Genomic DNA, 15,717 nt, shown 5'->3' with positions numbered 1-15,717 from the left:
TGCTTCTAAGATTAATGTCAGTAAAGTCAGATCTTTGAAAGCTCTAATGTATTCACGAATCTCATCTTTCACTATGTTAGGTATTTAGTTAGCCCACTTAACAGTAGACCAAAAAGCAGACTGTTAATAACACTATCTATAAAGAGAGGTACTTTGTGAGTGTGGTGGGAGATAAAGAAATGAAAGTCATTAGACACCTTGATCAAGACTTGATTCTGAGCGCATCCTCCTCAACGCATTTCCAGCAGTTTGGCAAAGCGCCCAGGGATGGTTAGCAGCCAGTGTATGTGAGGGAGAGATGTGGTCAACGTAAATCGTAAAGTCTCCCCCCAGTGGTCACATACAAATAACAGAATGACTGGGGAAATCATTGCAGCTTCTGCGAGACTGACCCAAAATACTCTAAGCAGAGCCTGGTCCTTGCAACGAAGAAATAAAATCTTTAATTCAATACTAGCACTACATCAGCAAAGAGATCTCTTGTGCTTATCTGTTCTCATGATATTCCTAAATGGGAAGACTATTTTTGGAAGGAAAGAACCTACAGGCAAAGCAAAACTAGCATAAATTTTTCTCACTATAATTTTTTAGGAATAACTTAACAATATCCTTAAACAGCCCAGTATTTGCTTTAGCTAATGGGCAGGTTCACTCTTCCTGAAATAAATATTGGCACATCCCTTGCAAATTAACTACATTTACCTGAAATAGAGTTCTGATACAAATTTAGTCACTTACCAAATGAATCACCTTGGAAAAGAAAATTATTATCAGTGTTACATACCTAATGTCTAATTTGCAAAATACTCTTTTTCAAAAACCACCTAAAACTAGGTAATTTATAATACAGTAAGTGATGTCACATGTACAAATGGGTCCTCTTGCCTCTTTTAATACTTAGTTTCTTAGTGTTTTTGTAATTAGACAGCCTTTGGCTAGCACTAACCCTGTACTATTTGCAACTCTCAGCAATAATTTGCTGATATTACTACTTTTTAACAAAGCTTGGATGTCAAAAATTTGAAAGGCATTTAATTAAAACATCTGTTGTTTAACCATCCACTATTAAATGATAAAGTATATAAAGGGATGGTAAATAAACAACTTCTACTTAAAGACAGTTTTTTAAAAGGTAACAAATACAGAGTCTCACAATTGGGATTTTCTCGGTTATCCCAAGCCAAAAAGAAGGGGAGAGGGAAAGGAGAGAGAGAAGCAGGCTGTGTAGTCTTCTGGAACAATTTCAGCCTGAAATGAGACTCAGGAAAAAAGCAAACTGCTCCCTCAAATGTTTAAGAAAAATATGATTCATTTTTTAAAATCCAACAGTTGGCCTAGAGAACAGCAAAAAACGATCCTGTCTTAAATAGAGCTACCAGACTTGCCTAAGCATCTTAATTTTTCCAGTGTTTATTTAATCTAGAATGTAAAATAATTCGTTTTGAAATTCCAGATGGAAAAAGAATTGAGTGGCGTCAATTAGAAAAGGACACACACACACCCCTGAATGTTTTCCCATAAAGATATTTAGTGTGGAATCTCTATAGGACAAAATAGAGCAATTAGAAGTCTTACCTTCCGTATATTATGTAACCCCAGTCTAAAATAAAAGAAACATGGACCTTAAAAAGTAACAACACATAGTGCAGACATATATTTCAACATGTATTTAAATATATGATAAATTTAAGATAAAATGACCTCAAAATGATACAATACACAAAAGTTCTTTGTTTACTGTAATAAGACCTCAGAAGACATGACCAAAATCAGGCCTCATACCTTGTAATTGCACAGGAGATGCCTAAAATAAGCAATATTACATGAGGTCCGTTATCCCTAAGCACCGCAACTACCTCTGCATTCATAACATGGTGTTACCTCGGCTAATATAGTCGACATACATAAGTTTCCAAACGAACCATTTGAAAGATTCAACTGGAAGAAATGGCTGCTAAATCATAATCCAATTGAAAAGCATTTTAACGCACCTCAAATGTTCCGAGCCATACTACAAAACGACCAATCCAGGAAGCATAAAGTAAAATTCCAACAAGCCCCAAAGGCGCAGGAAAGAGTAAAACGTGGCTGGCTAGACCTTAACAGGCTGTTTATAAGTAATGCGGAGAATTTTCTGAGCTTCCCCACCAGCCTTCAATTCCCTTCCTCCCCTGCCCCCAGCCCCCCTTTCACAAATGTATGCCCCCGCTGATGGAAGTTTAATGGCTGGAATCTCGAGCTGCAATCCTAGGAGCTGGGGAGATTGAGACTAAACTCCCCATAAAGTGTTAAAAAGTCCTCTGCAAAAAATAACCACCAACCAATCCACATCCTGTCATCATACCCACCAGATGATCTCTCAATCGACTCCCTCCTGGCCCTCCACCCCGCCAAAAAAAAAACCCCAAAAAGGCCCCGACACCTTTCTAATTCCTGATAAATGCACCCAGGACCGGCAAGCTGTGTCTCAGCAGCGAACGCCTCCGGAGCAGCGTGTGCTCGGCCCACAACCACTTTGGCCAAACAACTGGAGTCTCGTGCCTGGGACGTAGCAGCAGTAGTTGCAAAAAGCCTCCTCCCCCAAGAACTCGGAGCTCGGGAGCAAGCCAGAAACCGGCGGCATCCCTCCTCTCGAGACTGACCCCGAAGGTGTCAGTCACAGCCACTACGGCCCCCGGCGCCGCTCTCCATTCATGCTTTAACGCCACTCCCTCCGCAGAGGGTGTCCGCGCCGGCGCCCGGCGGGGCCCCGCGACCCCGACCCCGACCCCAGCCCCAGCCCCGTCCCAGCCGGGGCCGCGCCGGGGAGCGCGGGGCGGCGCGGCGGCCAGCAGCATGGGCCAGACACGTTGCCGCGCGCCGGCCCGCCCGCCTGCAGCTCCGGAGCCAGGCGCCCGGGAAAGCGCGTCCCTTCCGCGCGGGCCGGGCCGGGCGCGCCAAGCAGCCCTCGCCACCCGCGCCGCCTCCGCCACCCCGGACCCCGCCCGCGGAGCCCAGGAGCCGAGGGGGCGGGGCGGGCTGGGGTCCCCGCGTGGCGCGCGGCGACGAGCAACAGGGCGTCCTCCGGCCGGCCCCGGCGAGCGGCGAGACCGTTACCCGAGCGGCGTGGGGGCCCTGGCAACTCACCGGCTCGCACCTCGGCCGCCTCCGCGCCGCCGCCGCCGCTCCCCACGCCCGCCGCTGCCGCTCTCGCTCAGCCGCAGGCGCCGCCGAGCAGCCCCATCTACAAACTCGGGGCTCGTAGTTGGGGATTGGAAAGACGGCTCTCGCTCCCCTCCGCCTCCCGCTCCCTCCGCCCACTCTCCGGCTCCCCACTCCGCCCCGGCCCCGGTTGCCGGCGCCGCCACCTCCGCGCGCGCCGCCTGCTCCCCTCCGCCGCCCTCCTCCTCCTCCACCTCCCTCCTCCTCCACCTCCTCCCCCTCCTCCCCCCCCCCCCCCTTCCCCCTCCTCCTCCCACCGCCGCTGCCGCCGGGGCGCGCGCCCTCCCGGCCTTGCGCGTGCGCCGGACGCCGGGGAGCGCGCGCTCGGGCGCGAGGAAGCGCCGCCGCCTCCGGAAAGCCGGGCCCCGCCCCTCGGGCCGCGGCGCAGCGGCCAGGTGGAGCCCCCCTCCCTGCGAGCGCCCGCAGACGGCGCCCGCCCGCGGCGCCCGGGGCTGAGCCTGCGCCCCGCGGCCTCCCCGCAGGTCCTCCCGCTCCTGGCCTCCCGCCGCGCCCGCGAGAGGGTCCGTTAGACCCGGTCCCGCCGGCTCTTCCACGGCGAAATTGCCGCTGTCATTCAGCATTTACTGATGGGCAAGATACTCTACGGAGCATCAAAGAAACTCCTCTCTGCCCTTTCCAAGAGTTTACATTGAAAGAACCCGGTCGTGGGGCACAAAGGATAAACAGACCTCGAAGAAAAGCCTCTGGAAAATCTCCTCCCTCCCCCCACCCCCACCCCTGGTTCTGATGTGTATTTGGCAGGTTCTACAGCGCTGACTGTATCCTTCATAAATTTTCTCCCAAAGGCCCAACCGGGGAGTGTGATTCACCCCCGAGGAAACGGATGGACACTAGCTCTTTTCACAGCATCGAGGCCCCCCGTGCAGCTCCCAGAGCCGGCTTTGCCGGACCCTCCCGGGACACCAGTTGTTCAGCTCCTCCCAAACATCTGGCTTTCCCAGACCTCGGAAGGGGGGACGACGCCATCATTTCCACCTCGACTCTTTTGCGTAGAAAATGGTGAACTGTGATGAGTGTCCGGGTGTGCAGATGACACGTTTTGACAGGAGCGCAGATTTAATTTTTCAGTTGAAAGGAACTGAGCAATGCAGTGCAGCACAGGCTCTGGCGAGAAAAACACAGCAAGGCAATCAGAGAACTTCCTATTCCCTTAACACCTACCTAATCCCGAAAGATGTCTGTGAATCCTCAGAGCTGTAATGGGGAGCTGTTGTGTTCTTCCAAAAATTGAAGAAACTCTGAAGATGCTATTTAAGTTTTACAAAATGTTCACTGCAGTCCTTTCAAACCATGAACGTAGAAAGTGCAAGTAAAACTTGACATGGGAGGAACATCACAGCAGGGAGCCTCCTCTGTGCAGCCTTTCCTGGTTTCTCTTGGATGTGTTGCACAGCCCTGCACAAACCAGGTGTTTGAGAAATGTTTGCAGAATGAGTAATGCGTCATGGCCCTTTGGGTTCAGAGTTGGAGATTCAAGCTGTATTGTCGCCCCTCTCTGTGAAAGTGGTTAGCGTGGAAGGGAGAGAGGGAATCCTATGGGTCAAGTGTCCTTAGAAGGCCCAGCCACGGAAAAAGGGGTTTTTCTCCTTGGTCTCAACCAAGCATCAAAGATTAGTTTACTTTTCCATTGGGATCATTAATTTTGCAAACCAACATGCAAGAGGAGTTTGTAAAGTATTGATTTAGAACTTTCTTTCCTGGAACAGCAAACCTGAGGAAGGGAAATTAGAAGCATTTAAGGAGACCTGAGTGTACTAAGTGGTACAGAGTAACTTTGGGCACATGTTGGGCCCCCTCTCTGCAGTCCCGCCAGGTGGATGAAATGAAGTAGGGTCGGCTATGTGCCCAAGAGTGAGGCAAGATGGAGGCGGAATGGAGGAATGAGGTTTCTCTTCTTGGAGAATCAACCGACCTTTCAGGTCTGCCTTAGCCTCCTTCTTGCTTCCCAGGCCCATGTACTTTCCACAGGATACCCAATGGCATATTCCTGTGTACGCTACCCAGGCCTGCGAACTTTTATTTTCTTCTCCCTTCTGACTCCCAACCTCACCACAGCCCCTCACCCCAGCTAGTGCCCTGAGCTCCTCTGAGGGAGAGGGGGTGAATGTCGTTGCTAGGTGTGTTCCTGATCCCTTATAGCACACTTTTATTTTCCCAAGGGTCTTCTGGGAACAATATCCTAACCTCCTACTCCATCCCTACTCCCTGCACTTAGGGTGAAGTTAACAGAAAAAGTTGGGGGGAGGGAGAGAGAGGGGAGTTTCTGTTGCTCAAATCACAACATGTAGACATTCCTGATTTACAGCTAGGACCAGCCCTGCCGACTCCCTTCTCCCTGAGTGTTCCAGGGACCCAGCATTTGGGAGCAGCAATAAGAGAACAATTATCTTTCATTTACAGCTCCAAGCCTGTTCTCTAAATAATGACAGCAGCTGGCAGATGGAGGCTCTCACGGTTATAAGACTCAGCCTCATCCTCAGAGCCAGAAAAACGATTCTGCTCCACAACTGTCTCCAGTTGCTTCTCTTCAGGATGCTCTTGTTTGTGAAGTTTCTCTTTCAGTGTCTATATTTTATCAAATACTCATCTACAGGTTATGTTATGAAACACTACTCCTTTTTATAAATAATAGTGCCACTTTATGACATTCTGCCCTTCCTCTAAACTTTAAAGGTGGGACATGCCAGAATAAATTTAAAAGTGATCTAATATGAACATTGGAACTCTCATCATTGCTTGGTAGCCCACCTTTCTGAGAGATCATCATTTCTGAGACACCGCCCATCCATTTCCAACACCTGTTACAAATTCTTCATTCCAGGAACAGGAACGTCATGATTGAAAATGGTGGGGAATCCTTCTCTTCAGGGTCCTTAATGGTCTGACTTTTCCTTTCCTTCAAGGTTACTCTAATGGGGTCATAATTTTACCACAGCCTAATATCTCCTAACTGTAACTCAATTTAAAGTCTGAATTTTGATTCTTTATTCTGGAGCATCCATCACTGGCTTTATGTATGTACTCCTTCGAATATAAACAAAAGCTTATATACTTTTTGTGCGTGAGTGAGGAAGATTCGCCCTGAGCTAACATCTGCTGCCAATCCTCCTCTTTTTTTCCTTTTGCTTGAGGAAGATTAGCCCTGAGCTAACATCTGTACCAGTCTTCCTCTATTTTGTATGTGGGATGCCGCCACAACATGGCTGATGAGTGGAGTAGGTCCACACCCAGGATCCGGACCTGCAAACCTGGGCCGCCGAAGCAGAGTGTGCACAACTTTAACCACTTGGCCACGGGGCTGGCCCCCATATACTTTTAACACAATTGTGTTTTCTTTTCTCTTTTGACCTGCTTTGCTGCTTCAGAAGTTGAAAATTTTGCTAATAGTTAAAGCCCCAAATTTTAGCAAAGCAAGTGCTATCTGCTAATTTTCTAATTAATCCATCATAATAAGAGTAATGATGCCCCTGGAATACAGCTTTATGAAAAATTGCAATTGACATGCATCACAATTCTAACCAAGCTTTCCTCTAGAATACTTCATTTAGCTTCACCCCTTTACCTCTGTTCACAAAGCTAGGTGAGACACTAACTTCCAGCGTCCGTGTAACCTTTCTAATTTGAGTCTCTCTTTTGCTTGCGACTTGCCCTACACTGAGAGCAGTGCTTCTCACTTTTGGCTGTTTATTGGAATCATCCAGAGAACTTAAAGAAAAACAAAACCCTGTTGAGTGGGTCTCACCTCTAGATTGAATTGTTCTTAGCTGCAGCCTGGGCACCAGGGTTTTCCAAAGCTCTCCGGGTAATTCTAATATACAGCCAGAGTTAAGAACTACTGAAATGAGTTGTCTTCCAAACAACACTTGTACCAAGTCTTCTCAGAACATTGGGGTGGCTCCAAATTACCTCAAGTAATCAAATTAAAATACCTAATCCTGTGCTTTAAAACGCTTTGCCAATTGACAAGAACAGACCCCTTTCAAAACAGCTTAAATTTATCTCCTTCCTAAAGCTTCTCTCAATTATTCTCACCTGACTGCCTAAAGATTGCTGTTCCCAATTCTCCGAGCATTCCAGCTGGCACTGGTTTACAAGCCCTTGGACCACAGTTGATTGTCTGTTATTGTTTTAATCTTGCTTTTGTAGATATCTGTCAGAGGCTTTTCTTGTCATCTAAATCTCTCTGAAGTCCCACTAGGTCAACAGACAATCTCAAAATAAACAGAAATGGTATTCTTAGCAGAAGTTTCTCTCAGCTATCTGAAAGAATATTCCCTGACACAATGGCAGTTCATTTTTTTTATCACCACAATTAAAGCCAACAGTTGTAAGAATTCACGTGTTTGAGGTTGTTTTTTTCTTACAAAAGAAAAACTATATATTTCAGTCTATTTTCCTGCCTCTCCTTACCACTGTTCATTTACTTCAGGTGTTAGAATTTGGTTTCCACATCCACCTCTCTACTGAAAATACTCTTCATGTCACAACTGGCATTTTCACTCATGTGTTTATTCATTCATTCATTCATTCATTCATTCGTGATAAATGCTGAGAATAAAATAATTAACTATCAAATTACCCCTACCTAATGGTGAACGATAATTTGGTTTTTACAACCACCTCTCTACTGAAAACACTTTTCATGTCACAACTGACATTTTCACTCATGTGTTTATTTATTCATTCATTCATTCATTAGTGATAAATGCTGGGAATAAAATAATTAACAATATCAAATTACCCCTACCTAATGGTGAATGATAAGCAATTAAAATATCATGTGATGAGTGCTATGTCAGGAGTGTTAACCAGACACAGTGGAATCATAGTCTTTGCTTTGTGTTCAAACAATCCAGCTTCTTTGCAATGTTTGGGGAAGTTAACCCCCACACTGAAGACTTTTAAACTTCCCCTTTCCTTCCACTTCCCTGATAGGAATTCCTTCTACTCTGATTATTCTTTCTCCGACCTCTTGTTGCATCATCTCCGCCCACTTGCTAAATAAAAATGTTCCACTAAGAATGGAAGAGATTTTTCAGAGTGAAAGTGTAGCATGAGAAGAGACTACTGTTTTTCTCAGGAATCTCACTGACCCCTAGAACTCTATCTCCAATGCTTCCCCACATCTGTATCTACAGTTCTACTCTCCCCTGAGGCTTGTTTCCAACTTCCTGTTGAATATCTCCATCTGGATAAGTCATTCACAGCTCAAATTAACATGTCTAAAATAAAATTCATTGCTTCCGACACCCGGCTGTATCCCCTCTTGCAGGTTTCCCCTGAGCCTCCCTTTCTTTACTCTCTTTGCCCTCTCCCTGAAAGATACAGTCTGCTTCCAGGTCCCTTGAAGTCCACCTTCTCAGTGTCATGGGAGTAGATTCTCTTGTCCATTTCCTCTGGCCCTACATGAAGTCTCCTTGCCCAATCCCATGTGCACCTGAGTGCCAGATGTCAGTCACATCACCCCTGCCTCCTTACTGCCCATGGGACTCCATTTACAAGATCGTTCATAACGATCTTCAAGGCTCCTCCATGTGTGGATATTACACATCAGTCATATCTGACACCTTTGTATTTCCATCCCTCTGTTTTTGGAGGAATGCCTTCTCCCATGTCTACTGGTCAAAATCCAAGCTTTTATGCCCATCTCATATCCCCCTTTTCCGTTAAACCTTTCCTGCCCATCCCAAACAGAAGCAACTGCTTTTCTTTGAATTTTGTAACACTTTATCTCTTTTAGCCCTTTTCCTATTGTGCTTCATAATAGCATCATTTCTGTTTTTGAACATTTATCTTAACACTCTTCTCACTACCAGTCCCAGCCCCATCCCCTTCTTGCTTACAGATAAGAGTCCAGGGTGCTATGTACAGGAATGCCTGCAGAACTTGACACAATACTGCTCATCGTAGGGATTCCTTTAGTGAAACAGATAAAGTTGTTAGCTGGTGACTTCTAAAAGTAAAGAAAATTAAGTGGAAAAAAATGTCCCTAATTAGAATTGAACTCTTGTTCCCAAATATGCAAGTTACAGCTGAGAAGCTCTTACAAGGACAGTCAGATTTCAGGCAGGGACCCTAATGGAGCTACTTGAGTTTATCCCATCAGCAGCCAGCCTCTAGATCTAATTAACTCTTTGGGATTCTCATTTACAATGGGCTTCTAAATTCCACATCTCCTATTTATAGATGAGCTGAAAAAATACTAGGCCTTCTGCTCAGGTATCAAAAGAAGATTTTGAAAGATCTGAACACAAGAAACATTTTTTAAAAACTGTGAATATATACGATGTCAGTACGGATCCTGGGCTCACTGGAGAGGCAGAGAGGCATGAAGTGCTGGGGGGAGGAGGAGGTCTTTATGAGGAGTTTTATGGCATTATAGTAAACGAGAGTGTCTGGATTGTGATTACGCACAAAAGGAAAGGGCAAAACTCTCTGGGCTTGATGGTCCTCCAGAAAATGGAGAGCAGTCATGAGGGTCCAACCATGTCACCAGGGTGCACAGTAGGCACCTAAGACATTTTTGCTATACAAATGAATGAAAGTTGGTCAGGATGGGGGGACTGAGAACAAAGATGGAAGTAGGGGTGTGTGTGTGTGTGTGTCTGTGTCTGTGTAGGGGGTGACCAGGAAAAGCTGTTTTGGCTGTTAAAAAACCCAAGAAGTCAATGGCCCATTCTAAAGTGATGCTATCTTCATGCTAGGAACTGATAAATGCTGGGAATAAAATAAAACACTTCATTCCTCCTTAAAGTATCAGCTGTTTATAAATATAAAAGACCAGGTCATTTAAAAATCCTGCTTTGGTAATAATAGTGAATAGTAACTATCTATTGACTCATGCCTGTGTGGCAGACAGCACTTTACGTCCTTTATATCCCAGCTGAGTCATTATTATCATCACCACTTTACAAACGAGGAAACAAGAGGGGTTAAGTTGACCTGCCAAGGCTCCCGAACTGTGAAGTATTCAAGTCAGTTCAAGTGCAAAGCTCCTGCTCATTCCCACACTTCATACACAGAGTGCTTTGTAGCTCTCAGATCAATTCAACCAGAATGAATTATAGTACAAGTCACTACAATTAAGGGTTCTCTGTAACATGTTATTTAACTCAGATTCATCACCATGATCTTCAGACTTCTCGTGTGTGTATATTTTAACAATGTAGAATTTGTGGAGGGGCTATCTATTTTTGTTGTTGTTACAGTAGAACTATAGAAAAGTACAGTTTTTTTCTGAATTATTCTTCTCAAGAAATAAAAGAGTAATATACAAAATAGTAAATAATAAACAACACATTAAAAACGAGTTTCTTTTACTCAGTTAGCAGTCCGTGGCCATTGTTCAGCTGTCAACACATTGCACTGAAGATGGTTTGTAGTACTGGTACTTACCAAGTAAGCAAGAAATGGAGAGCATCAATTCAGTTTCACCACGTGTAAATCCATTTCTTTACCAGGAAAGAATAACCTAGGATTAAATAAAATGCTTCTTAAATACCACTTATATAAATTATCTACAGCAGAGCTTTGCAAAAACTATTACTCTAGCTTTTTTTTTTCCTTCTTGCCTGTTAACTTTTAATTTCCTTAAAGAATGTGGTGGATGCAAAGATACACTCTCCAGATCTGCTTTCAAGGAAAGACTTGCTGCCCAGCTGTGGAAGAGCTGTCGGAAGAAAGCCTCCAGCTGTCAGCCCTTCGGGGATTGCCTCCAATGTAGAAAGCCCACATGCTCCGACTCGTGCCCCAAGCCCTTCCCAGGGTGGTCTGCACGAAATGACTGATGAAGGAGGCATAGAAAAGCCCAGCTGCTTCAGCCCAATGTGGCAAGTCTGAGAGGCCATTTTAGCTCCAGAGTTCCCTGCGAGGTTAGCTGATGCTGTTACTCAGGCCTGCATCCCGCATTGATTTCTCCCTCTTTCCAATCTTGCTTCAATTCATTCCACAGGTGTTCATCCAAGGGCACTTCCTGAACTGCACACTAAGCTGTCTCAGAGTCTCCTCGTGAAGAACCCACCAGGTGACACAGGAAAGGAACACATTTTGATTCATATACTACACACTTTTGTTCCTAGAGAGAAAACGTAATCAAGTCGTATACACTAGTTCAATTGTTGCAACAGAGGTTCGTGGCTGACTCTGAATCTATTTAATTGTTTGTATGTATATATTGTTTGTCCATATTTATGCATTGTTTGAGTGCCTTCTATCCACGTGGATAATCACTTTGCTACTTGCTGTGAGGGATACAATTAAGCGAAAGAAACTTTGTTGACTTAGAAGAGCTTACAATTTATGACAGATGTCTGTTATTTTTATCTAACCAATATTCCTTCCCTTATCTTCTGATAATTGCAGCCCCTCTCTTTCTTTGGGGAAATGTTTCTCTCACTACTCATTGCATTAGATTCTGGTGGGGCTGCTAATCATGGTAACTTCCTCATATTCTCAAAGTGTAGGAGTCATGTGGGATCATGTGGGGACCATTGACCCAAGCCTGGCCAATCAGAGGACCCCATCCCCTCAGCCCCAGTGACTGGTCCAAGAAGTAAGCATATTACCTAAATCAAAAAAAAATTAGATTTTTATATCCTTCAGCAGGGAGAAAAATTTCTTTCTTTTTCTTTCCTCAAATAAACATTTGGAGAAACTTTGGAAAGGAAGATGTAGCTATGCCTGAGGCCAGCCCTGGACTTTTCTGATTATGTAAGTTCACAAGAACCCATTTCAACTTTAGCTAATTTGAATTGGGTTTTTATCACTTGTCACCAACAGACTTCTGACTTTTAGACAATCTATTTGGGGGAGCAGTTTACATTTATGAGATGTTAACTCACAATACAATCAATATATGATTACATGGTACAGTTAGGTAAACAATTTTGAAGATGCTGACAGTGTGGGTATTTAACACTTGATTAACTCATTCCAATTTTTTTAAAATTAAGACGTAATGATTATAATTCATCTCATTCTAAGTCAAAATATAATTATTACAAGTTGAATACTTACTTAAAATGTATTAACGTATATCATTGCAACCTATACCAGTTGCCCAGAGGTATTATTTACATATATTAGAATTAAGTCATTATGGTGTTTATATAATATAGGTAATATGATACAAAAGAAGAATTTAGGGGCTGCCTGGTGGCGGAGCGGTTAAGTTCGCATGTTCTGCTTTGGTGGCCCGGGGTTTGCTGGTTTGGATCCTGGGTACAGACATATGCACCACTTGTTAAGCTATGCTGTGGCAGGCATCCCACATATGAAGTAGAGGAGGATGGCCAAGGATGTTAGCTCAGGGCCAGTCTTCCTCAGCAAAAAAGAGGAGGATTGGTGATGGATGTTAGCTCAGGGCTAATCTTCCTAAAAAAAAAAAAAAAAGAGTTTAGAATCAGAGAATTCTAGATTCTGTTTCTAGCATCACCACTAACGAGCTGGGTAACCTTGGATAAGTTGTTCAATATTTAAGAACTTTCCTTTCCTCATCTTCAAAATGAGTATAATAGGCCTATCATGCAGGATGTTTTAGGGTTATAAATTAAACCTATAAAATACTTGCTCAGTAAAGAGAGAAATTATTGACTATTATTATTTTCATAGTAGTCATAGAACAGCAAATGCTTATTTGCTAATTATCTTATTGTCATTATCATAATATGATAATTATTGCTAATTATGAGCTAAATATGAGCTAAATATAAGCTAAGAATGCTCTTAATTAGATAATGTTTCCTCTCAAAGAAGACAAAGTTTGCATTATATCTACTATTGTTAAACATTGATCTGGAAGTTCTAGCCAGTGCAATAATACAAGAAAGAGAAAAGATATGGTATTAATATTAGAGGAGAGAGACAAAGTTAACATTATTTATAGATGATGAAATTGTCTCTCTAGATTATCAAAGATAATCAACCAAAAGAGCTAATAGAATTAAAAAGAAAGATTGGAAAGATAGTCAGATCTGATGAAAACTTATAAAATTCAATTAGTTTTCCATAGACCTAATAACAAGATAGAAAACTAAACTGAAAAAGAAAATATCCCATTCGCAATAGCAGCAAAAATATGCCATACCAGGAACTGAAATATAAGGCCAAAGTAATTTAAGCATAGAGTATTGAATAAAGAATAGATAAATTAATAAAACAAAATAGCCAAGAAATAGATCCATGTATACATATATGGAAATTTGGGAATGCAAAAATTATTTATAATTGGTGGAGAATGTTTGGATCACTCAAAAAAACGGTGTGAAGATAATTGGCAAAACATTTTTAAAATACCCTCCCAAAACTGTAACTCCCTACAATTATTTGGAGAAAAAGATGGCTTAAACAAAGTTGAAAACCAAATGATAAATTTAGAAATAAAATTGAAAACCATGACAAAGTGTTGAGTTATCATACATGAAGAATATCTGAAAGTCAGTATAAGTATAAATAACAAGATCTAGTTTAAATTAACAAATGACAAGTGTAAGCTTGGTCGAATCAATGTTCTTTAGGATTCACCCTTTACACTTGATAATTTATGAAAGTAGCAATAGAACAGGATCCAGCTGCTCAAATCATCCTTTAAATTTAAAACAAAATATCATGAACTTTGTTTTTTTAAGACAGAATTACTTGAGTGAACTCGATTCCCAAAGCGTAGGGACTGTACTTGTTTTAATTAATGCCTTTTGTGTGGTCTCTAGCAGGGCGCCTTACACAGATGGAAGTTTAATGATGATGGTGTAGTCTATAATAATGTCACACAATATGTGAAATATTTTGTAATCATGTGGACTTCTTTATGACAGCAAACATGACTGATTAGATCGATATCATTTGCATATCATTATGGGCTGGATTTTTTAATTCTGTTCTTACATCTTAATTATGTCTTAGTATGCTAAAAGAATATTAGTGGAATTATAGCAATTTTTCCCTATTATATCGTTTATATTCTATGGGTAGAAAAAGTGGTAAGGTCTTATGAGATGCTACTATATAGATAATTTGAGCACATCTTGTTTTGGAAATGTTGTCCTATGATTTTTTACCCCAACTAGAGTATAGCCTACTTTTTGGCAAAAGATAATTTCTGTTTGTTTCCTGGTACAGTTATTTGCACCAGGTAGGTGCTAACTAACCAGCCCTGGTGGTTTAGTGGTTAAGATTTGGTGCTCTCATCACCGTGGCTCCAGTTCATTTCCCAGTCAGGGACCACACCACCTGTCTGTTGGTTGTCATACCGTGGTGGATGTGTATTGCTATGATTCTGAAAGCTATTTCAAATACCAGCAGGGTCACTCATGGTGGACAGGTTTCAGCAGAGCTTCCAGACCAAGACAGACTAGGGAGAAGGACCTGGCCACTCACTTCTGAAAATACTCTGTCACTAGGAGTCGGAATTGACTCGATGGCACTCACAAAAACTGCTGACAAAATTAACCAATTCAACTAGTATTTATTTGAAGCACCTAATATATGTGTCAGATAGTATGCTGGGAACTTGAGAAAAGGTGACTAAGAAGGCATGGTTCTTGTCCTTATGGAGCTCACAGTCTACACAGGGAGACAATTACACAAGCAAATGTATTAGATTCAATACAGGTGCTCCAACAGGGCAAGTCCAGCTGCTGTGGGAGCACATAATAGGAGAACCAAGCTCATCTCTTGTCTCAGCACAGGGAAATTGTTTCCAATCCCCAGCAAACTATTTAAATTATTTATTGAATACCAACTATGTTCCAAGTACTATGCTAGGAATTTTCATTTCATGCTCTCTCTCTCTGTATATATATCTCTAGTTTATGGATGAGGTAGCTGTGTCAGGTTGTTTAAGGAATTTACTAAAAATGATATGGTATAGTGGTTAAGACATGGCCGCAGAGTCAGATAGCCTGGTGAATCTTGGCTCTGCCATCCATCAACTGAGTGGACAAATTCCTTAACATCTTTGAGCATCAGGATTTTCTATCTGTAAAAAATGGAGATAATGGTGAGAATTAATTGAGTTAATGTATACATAAATAACAGCACAGTGCCAGGTACTTGGCAAAGACTAAATAAACAGTAGCAAAAAAAAAAAAAAAATATATGTATATATAGAAAGGCCCCATAGTTATTTATTAACCCACCAAAAGCTATTTATATAACACCTAATATGTATCAGCAGAAGCGTTATGTCAATTATATGTCATAAGAACAGTCCTTATGGCCCACAAGCTTTTCATGGGTATGAAAATATCTGGGATCTGAAAAATTGCATTATTGGTTCCAAAAGAATAAAAAGAAAAACACAACGAAATTTAAAATAGTAAGTACCTTATTAAGTATTTGCAAAATATTATTGTTAATTTAGTATTTCATTATATTTAAAAGTAATTTCTAGACTAGGTTTCCTACTTCAGAGAATTGTGAATCTGCTTAATGCCTGCTTAGAAATCATAGCCATTTGAGAATTAAACCAGTTATTTATAGCTAAATAATTTTAAAAGC

At 42.4% G+C, this 15,717-nt stretch overlaps 1 protein-coding gene across 4 annotated transcripts in view; it reads right to left on the bottom strand.

Annotated features, from left to right (window-relative positions):
• The window catches only part of PALS2 (protein associated with LIN7 2, MAGUK p55 family member), a 109,005-nt gene extending 105,650 nt beyond the window's left edge, over positions 1 to 3,355 (bottom strand). For 2 of the 4 annotated variants that reach the window (XM_046670119.1, XM_046670118.1), the window contains exon 1: positions 3,127 to 3,355. The gene's annotated coding sequence lies outside the window, so the exon portion shown is untranslated. Of the gene's footprint in view, positions 1 to 2,422; positions 2,503 to 3,126 lie in introns of those variants that run through there. The other 2 variants (XM_046670120.1, XM_046670121.1) reach the window with 2 other exon arrangements.
• Between the last annotated feature and the right edge of the window lie 12,362 nt (positions 3,356 to 15,717).

This window comes from Equus quagga, chromosome 8 (assembly GCF_021613505.1).
Source record: "Equus quagga isolate Etosha38 chromosome 8, UCLA_HA_Equagga_1.0, whole genome shotgun sequence".
Taxonomy (NCBI): domain Eukaryota; kingdom Metazoa; phylum Chordata; class Mammalia; order Perissodactyla; family Equidae; genus Equus; species Equus quagga.
Note: the sequence above shows the minus strand (reverse complement) of the source record. Positions and strands in the feature narration are given on the sequence as shown.